This window comes from Acomys russatus, chromosome X (assembly GCF_903995435.1).
Source record: "Acomys russatus chromosome X, mAcoRus1.1, whole genome shotgun sequence".
NCBI lineage: Eukaryota > Metazoa > Chordata > Mammalia > Rodentia > Muridae > Acomys > Acomys russatus.
This window is the reverse complement of record NC_067169.1, coordinates 61,445,880-61,459,439: the sequence shown is the minus strand read 5'-3', so window position 1 is coordinate 61,459,439 and position 13,560 is coordinate 61,445,880.

The following is a 13,560-nucleotide window of genomic DNA, read 5'->3' as shown; positions in this document are numbered from 1 at the left end:
GCATGCACTTGAAATAGCTTTCTGCAAAGCAAATAGACCATGCATTTATTAAACCAGCGATGGTAATAACATACTCTTACATTAACACAGAATTATTTTAAAATATGCAAACAGCTATCACCATCATTAAGGCATTCAAGGCAGAGAAAAATATATCAATAAAAGCCAGCAAAATGATCAGCTATAGCAGCACTTAGCATGTTACTAAACCTTTAGTTGTCTCACATAAAACGATCATTACATGTGTCAATCATATTCAACTTCAACGCTCCTAAGCATCTAGTAGTGAAACATCTAAGGATCAAATTGTTTATTATATGAACATCATATAGCAGATTTTGAAATATAATATTTCATTCCTTGTATCTTTTATATCATATGAGCAATTCATCAAATTTGTAATATGGTGTGATGAATTGACCAAGGTTGAATATCTTCCAACATATTGATAGAACTTATTAAGTTTTAGTCATCATAAATCTGCCTATGTTTACCAAGTCACTTTTCTCTTGAATAATAATTTCTTCAAGAATAAAAAGGAAATCCATTTATTGCTATATTGTGATATTTGTAATTCACAGGAGAAGATATACTTTAGAAATATTAAAGAATGAGAAAATATAAACCTAATAATCTTGAAATTAAAAATAAAAATCTATACATTTAGTAATAATTTGATAAAAGGCAATCTAGAAAAATACAAAAGTAGAATCATTGAAAAAGTTTCCATAACATTGCTTTATCTTATACTAAATGAATTAATCACAAGAATATTCTTTAAATGAAATCAAACATGGTGGATATAATTTACTATTGTTTTCTATTTAATTTCAACAGGGATAAGTCATGTTATTCTTCATGTTTCATCAGAATATGAAATAATTTGATATTTCACATTTGCTCTTGAAAATTCTTGAATTTGAAAAAGAAAAATATTCACATTGTTTGAGAAAAGATAAATTGGAAAATATTATAGGAAATAATATTTATTAAAGAATTATGTGACAGACATTGTGCAATGAGAAGTAATAGGAATTAAACTGGTAGAGCAGGATCAAGAAATACATCTCTGTTCAGGAAGTTGTCTCCTGTGCCAATAATGTCAACCATTAATAAATGGGACCTCATGAGGCTGAGAAGCTTCTGTAAGGCAGGAGACACTGTCAAGAGAACAAAGCGACAGCCTACAGACTGGGAAAAAATCTTCACCAACCCTACATCTGAAAAAGGTCTAATATCCAAAATATATAAAGAACTCAAGAAATTAAACACCACCAAACCGAATAACCCAATTGAGAAATGGGGCTTGGAACTAAACAGAGAATTCTCAACAGAGGAGTATCAAATGGCTGAGAAACACTTAAAGAAATGCTCAACCTCCTTAGTCATCAGGGAAATGCAAATCAAAACAACTCTGAGATTCCATCTTACACCCATCAGAATGGCTAAGATCAAAAATTCAAGCGACACCACATGCTGGCGAGGATGTGGGGAGAGAGAAACACTCCTTCATTGCTGGTGGGAATGCAAACTAGTACAGCCACTTTGGAAATCTATCTGGTGCTATCTCAGAAAAATGGGAATAGGGCTTCCTCAAGACCCAGCTATTCCACTCCTTGGAATATACCCAGAAGATGCTCCAGCACACAACAAGAAAATTTGCTCAACCATGTTCATAGCAGCCTTATTCATAATAGCCAGAACATGGAAACAGCCTAAGTGTCCCTCAGTAGAAGAGTGGATAAAGAAACTGTGGTACATATACACTATGGAATACTACTCAGCTATTAAAAACAAGGAATTCCCGAAATTTGTGGATAAATGGATTGAGCTAGAAATGATCATAATGAGTGAGTTAACCCAGAAGCAGAAAGAATCAAATGGTATATACTCACTTATATCTGCATACTAGCCCAAGGGGCATGTCCCACAAAAGCCTTCACTTACCAGGAAACTGGGACAGAGGGGAAGGCATCCTATTGGGACTCTAAATGAGAGACGCATGGGAGAACAGCAAAATAAAAGGATCCAGAGGGTCCTAGAAATCTACAAGTAGAACAATATGATAGGCAGATTTGGGCCCAGGGGTCCCGCTCAAACTAAGGCACCAGCCAAGGACAATACAGGAGGTAAACTTTAAACCCCTTCCCAGATCTAGCCAATGGTCAGAATATTCTCCACAGTTGAGTGGAGAGTGTGATACGACTTTCTCACGTACTCTGGTGCCTCACATTTGACCATGTCCCCTGGAGGGGGAGACCTGGTGGCACTCAGAGGAAGGACAGCAAGTAGCCAAGAAGAGACTTGATACCCTATGAGAATATACAGGGGGACGTAATCCCCCTCAGGAACAGTCATAGGGGAGGGGAATAATGGGAAAATGGGGCGGGGGAGGAATGGGAGGATACAAGGGATGGGATAACCATTGAGATGTAACAAGAATAAATTAATAAAAAAATGAAAAAAAAAAAGAAATACATCTCTTCTGTAGGGAAGTAAGATCTGTATTGAAGTATGATCTGAAGGAAGATTGGGTTGTTAATGCGGTTAATAATCAGGGGTCATTAAAGAAGGAGGAAGACACATGTTAAGATTCCATGGAGCACTCATTGGCAAAGACAAAATTGGCCATTATAGCTGGAATGTAAAAGTCACAGGGTAGATAATGGAGGATATAGCAGAAGAGGTATAGGATTAATATAAGGCTTGGCATTCCATGTTAAGGACATTTTTGTGTAAGAGTAATGGAAAGTTGTTGATGGATTTCATTAGGGAAGAAAAATAAGAAAATGTGGTGAGATAAGGTGGTGGGGACATGGAAACATTACATTTTAAAAGATCTCCGAATTAGAGTGGTAAAATAAGTGAGAAGAAGGCTAAAGTAATTAGGACAAGACAGACTGGAGGCTATTGAAACTGTTTGAAAGTTAGCAATGGCTTGGATAAGACAGTGGAAATGGAGAGAAAATGGTGAATTTGATATGTATGAGTCCTAAGTAGGATAACAGAAATTTAGGATATAGATATAAATATATGTGAATTCTGTATACATATAGTAACTGAGGGAGTATAAAAGGAAAAATTATTATTGAAAGGTGTGTACAACAATAAGAAAACCTAGAGCTATTTCCCCAAGAACTGAAACTTAAGTGTTTTGGAAAATATGACAATTTTGAAAAACTGTTAAGTAGGAATGGAAGGACGAAATAAGGAAAGATCAAGTAAAATAAAGTCAGAAAGTGTTTGTTGGACTTAGCAGCATGCAAAAATTCATGGTTAACTTCTGAAAATTGTCCCAACAGAGTAGAGAGGAGAGGGCTTAGAGAACACTTGAAGGGAGTTCATGGAAAAAGAAGCCTGGTGTGCATGTCCCAGTGATAAGGTAAATGCTCGAATATTAATGAAAGCTCTGGACTCCTCTCCTCACTGAGGTAACTTTCAGAGCATCTTATACTAGGTACATCCAAAACAAAACTCATGACCTTGTCAATTTTGTACTGTAAAATGATAGCTGTTGGGCTTTATAACAAGTGAAAAATACACCACATTCATTTCACTTTTATTTAAATAAAAGGATTCTAGCACTTTAAAAAACATTTTTGAGATGGACCTGGTTGAGAGGGATAGGATCAATACATAAGAGAAAGGAAGGAAAAAATTGCAAATATTATGATTCATTTTGAAGAAAATGGGCCTCAGAAAAGATAAGTCACTTGCTTGGCCTTTTCAAGTTAGAAAGTGAAACAGCTTGGAATAAAACCATTGGTTAAAACACCTTTACTAGATATACTATACAGCTTAGCCAGCACTTTTAAAAGCAAGAAGTAGCATCAATTGTTTATTCCTGACTTTAGGTATTATGAGATCTTTTCATTTGCCAGAAGTGTATGCCCTTACCACTAACACAAAGAACTATTTTCAGTGATAGACTCTTTCCATCCTGGTGCACTTACATTCAGATGTGAAAACCAGTAGAGAGTTGAGTGTTTCAAAATGAACCAGTATTTTTTCCAACTAAAAAAGGAGATTCCTCTCGACTCTCTTTTATGCCAAAGCCATCCCTCACATTTTCCGTGGCCCAGTTCAGTACAGGCTATTGCACAAAATCGAGTTTTAGACCAAGAACGACGGTCTTCTTCAGAGAAAAATGTTGGCAAGAGCCTTCTAAACCAAGACACTGCAAAAACAAACAGGAACAAAATATTAGTTTGAAAATCATAACAATGCAGATTTCACATTACCCTAACATTTTCACAAACTTATAATAATCTGACACCCATCAGTATTAGTTTTTCTTCCCACTATGAATGGCAATATTTTTATTTTTCTTTATGTATAGCCATTTGTATATCTTATTTTGTCAACAGTCATTTAAGCATTTCTTATTTTTGTTCTATTGTCCTGTCAATTATTTAAAACTTGCTGATTGATATATTAAGGATATTAACCTTTTGTCTGTCATATATATTTGAAATATTTTCCCCAGGTTATCTGCCTTGTGCTTTTGTTTTTGGCACTGTGTATGTACATATTTTTCACTAGTTAACCACAGATATGAAAGTATATGTTTTCTGCTTTTATTGTTAGATTTTTATTCATTTTTTATACTCAAATCACTAATACATCTTGATTACTCTATATTATATAAAATAGGAATCTAGAGATATTTCATCTTTCTAAATGTTCTGATAGTTGCTGTGAACCATCTATTGAATAATATTTTCTCTACTCACTTAAAATATTATTATACTCTGAATTTTGTACATTTGCTCTATTTCTATATTTACAATTTATCTCATTAAAATATAATTTCTGTGTTTATAATTTTTATTAAAATAACAAATTATGACTTATTAAGGTGCATTTATTCTAAGTTAATCCTATAACTTTTTTTTTGGATTTTTTTTTCTTATACTACTTTCCCCTAGACGAACTTTTAGAACTAGGCTTAGTTTCTAAACACATTCAGTTAGAATTCTGATTGAACAATTTAAAGTGAATTTAAGAGGCATAATACTTTTATTATAGTGGGTATTCTGAGACTTATACATGGCCATTTAACTAACCATTTATCAAGACATCTTTTACATTTTTTAAATTTTGAATATATGTTTTATATATTTCCTATTCTTTGTTTTTTGTACTGTATAGTTTTGTTTACACATTATATCAAAATTCCATCTAGTTATTAGTATTCTATTGTTGTTATGCAATGAGGAGGGGGGATATAAATGGTTTTAAGCATAGAAGTTCAATGTCTCTTATTCTACTTCTTGGTAAGTAGCCTACATCTGTAAGGGTAGGTCTGAAATTTAAATAAATTACTGTTTTAATTAAAGTAAGTTAATAGATATAAATTAAAGCTCATTTATATCAATATAAATGAGATTAAGAATGTGATCAAGAAAATAATTTGGCTCTTTTAAAAATACTTCTAAATTAAGGTATCTCAATATAATAAAGACAGAAGTTTGGCCTTGGAATATTTTATGTATTGGACTTATCACCCATTGCTTTTTTAAAAAGTCAAGACAAATCTATTTCTATTATTTGGCTTTAAAATATGTTCATATTATATTAATTATAACTGTCTTATATGTCACTATAAGCATATCACTCCAGAATGCAGCCTGTAAGAATTATTCTACTAACCAATTTAATCTTCTCCTGGGGTTCTACCAATATAAGCAAAATTTCCAGCAGGTTTAAGTTGAATAGCTGCTCATATTAGGTTATTTTTATTTGAAGAGTTTATGTCAAAAACTATACGTCTCTTTATAAAGCTACACAAAATTGCACATTTTTTCTTATGTTCAGCTATTTCTTAGGAGCACATTATCAAAGAGAGCATTTTAACACAGAATTGGAAAGCCCTGGTATTGCTTGCACAGAAGCTCACTTTTGTTACAAAATTAAATAGCATATCTGAAAAAGACATCCCTTTTTAACAAGGAGAAAACAAAGTAATTTGTCTATTTTATGAATTCTCTGTAAGACAAAAATAAAAGATAATGAAAAGAAATCCCTCTATAACATACAGCTTCATATATGAAATGGGGTAGTTTGAAGAATGACTGACAAAAGGAAATTTTATACAGTCAGTGAAACTTTGAGTCAGGTATAATTCTTAGAAGCCATTCCTTCTGTTAGTCATTGCTATTTGGATATTTTTCATGTGACATACATACATTAATAAAACAATTTGTTCATGCTACCACTCTTTAAAAGGAACTCTAACAAATATGTTCTATAACATCTCTGAGACTTTTTAGGGCTGACATTATAATATAATATAATATAAGCAGTAATTTAGAGAAATGAATTTACAAGAAAAGAAAGAAAAGAGTCCAACAAAGAGAAACTTACAATCAATCCAGTTTTGGGCTTTTGCCTTCATGAAACAATTTATAAAATCCTATAAAGAAAAGGACATATAAAGGTTATATGCAAATTAACTCATCCATCAAATTAAATGCTTACAATAATTTTCTATTTTCATTTGATCAGGTAATTATAATACTTTATCTTCATTTAAATGTAACATAAAGATAATATAGAAATACTTTAAAAACTTTAAAAGTACACAAAAATTTTCTATAATCAGAATTGCTAGTTATTTTATTGTAGAAGAGAGATTAATTAGACTATAAGAGCCATAGGATGGGCAGGATTGCTGTGAAAGGCTGGCCTCTGGACAGGACATGGCTATTGTACATGTAAACTCACAGTAGTTGTGGTTGCTGCCTAAGACCTACACAAGAGCAAGTGAGTTTAATATTCTGGCATGGAGGAGGGAGGGGGCTCTTGATGCCCTACCCCAAGTTGAGGAGCTAGTGGCAGTTAATGGCTGCTAAAGAAGGTTGTGGCACTTTTCACATTGTGTGTGAGAGGATGGGATAACCTGTGGTAGGTAGCCCAAGAACCAGTTGATGACCCTCTTCATGTGCACACATGGGAATCACTAAATGGACTTAGCTATAAAATAACAATGATAAATACATAAACAACTAAAGTCATGAACTTGGGAAGAATGTGGGAATATGCTGGGGAGGGGTTAATTAGAAGGAGAGAATAGGGAGACATTTTGGAGAGGTTATAGGGGACTGAAAAACATTTGTATGAAATCTTTAAAAAGCAATATTAAGTGATTGGATTAATATCACTCTATTAAATTTTTGAATTTCTAGAACAAACTTTAGTTTCATCAGTCATATTGTTCTCAATAAAAGTTGGATGACCACATTATTAGGTATTTCACAATTTTACATTTATAGCTATAACTGACTCTTCTGATAGTTTATTATTTTGTTTTTGTAATAAGGTTATTATATTTTAAAAACTTACATGAATTTAGAATGATTAACTGAAGTATGAGAAAATAAGTTTCATAACACTATACCAGCTTCCTTTGTAGTAGGCAATTTTATAATTTTCCAATTTATTCTGTTGTTTGTATGTAAACTTCTAACTTTTTGTATCAAATTTTTCATTTATATTTTTACTGGAAAAATTTCTCATTCAACATACATACCTGTAGTTTTTCTTTTTTAAATTCTTTTAAATTTTAAATTAAAATATACTTACATCATATTCTGACTTTGCTGTCCTCACTTTTCACTTCCCTTGTCTCCTCTCTCCATCCCCTCCCGTGTTTCCTGCTGACTCCCTCTCCAATTATCCAATTGACATCCTCTTTTTATTATTATTATTACACATATATAAATGTAAACATATATAAATACACCCTTCTAAGTAGTCTTTCTTTTGGATTTTAAATATAATTTCTCACTCTGAAGCCCAGGTTGGCTTTTTTATTAATTTATTCAGATTACATCTCAATTGTTATCCCATCACTTGTATCCTCCCATTCCTCCCTTCTTCCCTCCTGCTTTCACCCTATTCCCTTCCCTGAGGTCTATGACCAATGGGGACTTCCTGCTCCACTATATGGTCATAGGTTATCAATTCTCATCTTGATAGCCTGCTTATTCTTTCTCTGAGTAAACCCAAGATTCTATCATGTGATCCAGCTGGCATACAAACATGCCTTTAATCCAGGAGACAGAGGAAAACAGATCTGATTTCAAGACCAGCCAGATAAAGAGCAAGTGTCTTGTAAAGAAAAGTTTAGATACAGGCTTGGTGCTACATGCCACTAATCCCAAAGGAAGATAAAGTTAATTTGTAGAAGGAAGCACTCATGCTTGAAAGTGATGTCTAATTGACTGTCAGAAAAGGTGATGAATCAGAGAAGATTTGACAGAATAGGATATGCCCAACTCTCAGGAGAAGAGAAAGGAAAGGGAAGCTACTAAAGAGGCAGTTTTACCGAGAGAGGAGGCAGTTTTACCAGGACAGTGACAGAGAGATGGGTGCAGAGAAGGAACTCAGGTGAAGACTGAATGACCCAGACAATTAGAAGAAGCCAGAAGATTAGAGCAGATTGCTGTGTTAGTTTGAGGCCAAGCAGAGCATTCTGGGCCAAGAGAGAAGCCAGATTAAATAAGTCAGCTGGATGAGGAGTTTGTGCCATAACAGCTGAGTTGAACCAGCCAGCACAGAGCTCAGAAAGAATAAAGGTGAGCTTATTAAGTAGTAAGTCTCAGAGTCTGAAAACATTCTAGGCCTAGCTTAGATTATATGGAGGCTAGAAGCTTCCAGGACTAGGACTAGTTTAGCAGAAGGAGGTAGTAAGCCTCCAAGACAACAACTGAGTCAGGAGAATAAAAATTACTTTTACAAATAGAAGGTAAAACAGACATATTCTAAGATAGAAAGCTTAAACATATAATCAATATTTCAAATTATAACTTAAAATGTATTTATTTTTAAAAATCCAAAACAGTTTGTGTTTATCATACTCTGTATAAATACAGAACAAATTTTTAGAAATTAAGGTAAAAATCAAGTCTTAGCAATGATATACATGTAATTCTGTATATATAATAAATTATATATATAACTACATGTATAGTTATATATACTATAAAAATATTTTAACTCCTTTCACCTTAACATAGCAATAGAAATCTAGGCTATCTGGATACAATGATTATTACTTGAGATATGCTAATAAGAAAATATTTAGATATAATTATGAAATAAGAGCAATTTCAGGTAAAAATATAAACACATGAAAAGCATTGTGACAATGTATGTGTGTGTGTATTATTTGAGAGATCAATTAATATTCTTTTTTTGGTTTTGTTTTTGTTTTTTCAGTTTTACCTCAAGAGCCAGCTATACCACTCCTGGACATATGCCCAAAAGATGCTCCATCATACAACAAGGACATTTGCTCAACTATGTTCATAGCAGCTTTATTCATAATAGCTAAAATCTAGAAAAAAACCCTAGATGTCTCTCAACTAAAGAACGGATAAAGAAACGGTGGTACATTATGCAATGGAATACTACTCAGCTATTAAAAACAAGTAAATCTTGAAATTTTCAGGCAAATGGGTGGAACTAGAAAGGATCATCCTGAGTGAGGAAACCCAGATCCAGAAAGATACATGTGGTATATAGTCACTTATAAGTGGATATCAGCTCAACATAGATGTCCTGCCAGTGGGGGCTTGAGACAGATGTTGGGACTTGCAGCTGGACTCTGGGTGGAGTGGTGAGAGTGGAATGGAAGAATGGGGAGATGGAAGGACCCAGTGGGTTCAGGAGCCCCACAAAGAGACCATCAAGGCTGGAGGATCTGGGCCTAGGGTGCCTGCACAAACTGTTTCACCAACCAAGGACAATGCATGCAGAGAACCTAGACCCCCTGTTCAGATATAGCCAATGGACAGCTCATTAACCAAGGTTGTCTGGGGAATGGGGACAGATTGTGGCATGAACTCTGGTGCTTGAGATTTGATCACTGCCCCTTGGCAGAGAAGCCCTGAGGGCACACAGTGTTAGGGCATGTAGGCTGTCCTGATGGGACCTGACAGGCTGTGCTCAGAAGGTGGAGGAGGATACTCCCGCCTCATCCCTGTCAGACGTCTAGGGGAGGGGAGTAAGGCAGAAGAGGGAGGGTGGCAATGGGAAGATACAAGCGATGGGAAAAACAATATGGATGTAAGATGAATAAATTATAATAAAAAATGAACTCATATTATAAAATGGGGAAAAGCAAACATTAAACTGTTTTATACATTTCAAAAATATTATATAATCTCCAAAAATTAAAAACCTAATAAAAGTATTACAAATCATATATCAGAAGTCACATTGTGTACAAAGAATACTAATTCATATTTGACCTTATGGTGGATGGTTTTATGTCAACTTATCACAAGCTAGAGTAATATGAAAGGAGAAAAACTCCATTGAGCAAATGCCTTCATAAGATCAGGCTGTAGGAAATTTTCTTAATTAATGATTGATGGAGAGGGTTCAGACCATTGTGGGTGGTGCCATTCCTGGGCTGGTGGTCTTGGGTTCTATAAGAAGGCAGGCTGAGCAAGCCATGGGAAGCAAGCCAGTAAGCAGCATCCCTTAATTGCCTGTGCATCAGCTCCTGCCTCCACGTTCCTGCCCTGTTTGATTTCCTTCCCAGACTTTCTTTGATGGTGAACAGTGAGTGATATGGAAGTGTAAGCCAAATAAATGTTTTCCTCCTCAACTTACTTTTTGGTAATGGTATTTCACTGAAACAATAGAAACCTTAACATAGACAGAACTTAATTCATTTATGCAGAATTTTTTACTTTTATGAGTCAATCATTCTTCTAGATAATTGGGATGCCATAGTTAATAAAATACATTTCTCCCTTTATGGTCCTAACTTTCAATTTTTTAAGATGGAGGAAATACAACAAATGAATGGACAATTGATATAGTTTCAAGTAGTGATAAGTGTGTGGTGCTTTCTTTTTATTTTATTTATTTATTTACTTATTTATTGTTTATTTTTATAATTAGACACAATGCTAATTGAAATAAATACTTAAAGACTACTTTTGCTAAATATCATGGATTCCTCGTTTGTGCCCCCAACGTAACATTTTGCAGACTTGAAATCTCTAGCTTTTTACTGCAGCTGTCTCATTTACTTTTGTTCACGTGCTTACTTTGGAAAATATCTGTATTAATTACTCAAGAAGTGTCTGTCTAACCTATTTTATCCCATTTCAAGTTTGAAGACAAAAGATAAAACTTTGCTTAAATCTGAAGAGAACCTGGATTCCAGAATCACTAGACTCTTATAACTCTCACAAGACAGAGTGCCTCCCGACCCCTGACTCTATAATAAGGACAATTATCAGTGAGTGTAAGGGTGCATCCTAGAAGAGAAGGAATCATCACTAGAAAACCACATTTGTCCCTCACAATGATACCAATGTAAAGGGCATCTTCAGACTACTGTGCAATACTGGAACTGAATCAAAGATTAGCCAGACCACATCTATACCAGGACTGCCTACTTATGCATAACTCTGGCCCTCTGATCCAATTCTTTTCTATTTAAACCCAAAGTAGTGTCAGTAAGCCAAAAACAGATTTAGGATTACAGGAACTCTTTTATCTATTCCTGATTCCAATGAGACCATACTGAATTAATCATTATCTATTTTCACCATTCCTTTAAATTTTATATTACATTTAATCAATTAATTAATTACTGAGTTCATTCTTCTCTGAGTCTTTGGACCAAAAATTCTGGCCTCTTCACTGTTGAGATGCGAAAGTGAATAAATTAATGTTAAGTGGTTTATGGGCAGCCAAAAATATGCTATAATTTACTTCAAAGGGACTATATTTGTTTTAATTAATTTTAAAAGTATATTTGTTACAAGGCACTTAGTATCACAAATCTTCTGACTATTTACCTTGTATTTTAAAAGAAATTGGAAAACCAAAGTTGGTTTAAAAATTGACTTCTTTACAACTTGGCCAAACTACAAAGTGAGACGAGAGTGAGTTTCTCCATGTTTTTGTCTAGAATAGTGCCATAGTTTTAAAGGAAAAATGAAGCAAGTGCTGGGAATTGATAGGTTAGTTTCAGTGAGATAACGTTACAATTCTGTGAGATTTCTTCCTATGTGGCTAGCACTTTCTATTGCTTGTATAGGGTCTCTAGCTTTGTCCTCCCATAACATGGGAATCCTGGTGATTTTAACTTTTATGTTCATTTTCAATAATTGCTCAAAAATCTTCTCAGGACTCTGACTTTATGATACTACCTCACTGTCCCTCTTAGTTTTATGTCAACATGGTGCAAGCTCAAATAATCAGAGAGGAGAGCGCCTCAATTGAGAAAATCCTACCATAAATTGGTGGATAGAAGGGCCTAGAAGGAATAGGAGCACCACAAAAAAACCAACAAAGCCAAAAACATTGGGCCCAGAGGGTCCTATAGAGACTGAATCACCAACCAAGGACCATGCATTGTGAGGATCTAGATCCCCTGCTCAGATATAGTTGATAGGCATTCCAGTCTCCTTGTGGGGCCCATAATATGGGGAGTAGTGGCTACCTCTGATATGGACTCTTGTCCACTCATTGATCACTTCCCTGGTGAGGCAGCCTTGCCAGGCCACAGAAGAAGAGGATGCAAATAGTCCAAATGAGACTTGATAGGCTAGGGTCAGATGATACAGGAGGAGGGCTCCCCCTTTCTGAGAACAACGGGGGTATAGGGGAAAGAGGGAGGGATGGTGGAACTACTAGGAGACAGGGAGGGGGCTATGATTGAAATGTAATTAATATTAGACGAATAAAAAATAAAAGTAAAAATAAAATGGAAAACATCAGGTTGTAGGCAAACCTATGGAACATTTTTCTTAGTTAATGATTAATGGGGGAGGTCTCAGATCATTGTGGGTGGTACTGTCCCTTAACTGGTGGTCCTGAGTACTATAAGAAAGCAGGCTGAGCAAGCAATAGGGAGCAACTCATTAACAATCCTCCATGGCCTCTGCATCAGCTCCTGCCTCCAGGTTCCTGTCCTGTTTCAGTTCCTATCCTGACTTCAGTGATAAACAGAGATGTAGAAATTTAAGCCAAATAAACCCGTTCCTAATTTTTGTTCATGGTATACTATCACAGCAATAGAAATCCTGACTAAGGCAAGTTGTTGCCAAGAGTAGTGGGATATTTCTGTGATAGGCTTAAGCATGTTGCTTGTTGGTAGAATGTGAACTTTGGGTTAGGAAAGCAGTTGAACACTCTGAGCAAGGTTTAATAGGGCATACTAGTAGCATAGAAGACAGTGGTGCAGAAAGCAATGCAGATTATGATTGTGGTGCTGAGGGTGATTTGAACCATGTGGGCCTGGTTTAAGAGGTTTCAAAAAAAAAAAAAAAAAAAAAAAGAATATTGGTAAGTGTTCTATAGACTGCTGCTTTCTGCCATTGTCCAAAAGATCTGCCTGAGGCTAAACTAAAGAGTTTTGGACTAATGGCACTGGCAGAGGATATTTTTTTTTAGTCAGCCTAGTATTGACTCAGTCATTGGGTATTAGTGGTTACTATTATACAGATCTATAATTAAAAGGAGCAAGTTGAGCAAGGAAAAATACAAAATATGCAGTTTGAGGAGATAAGGAAGACCAGGGAGTGTAAT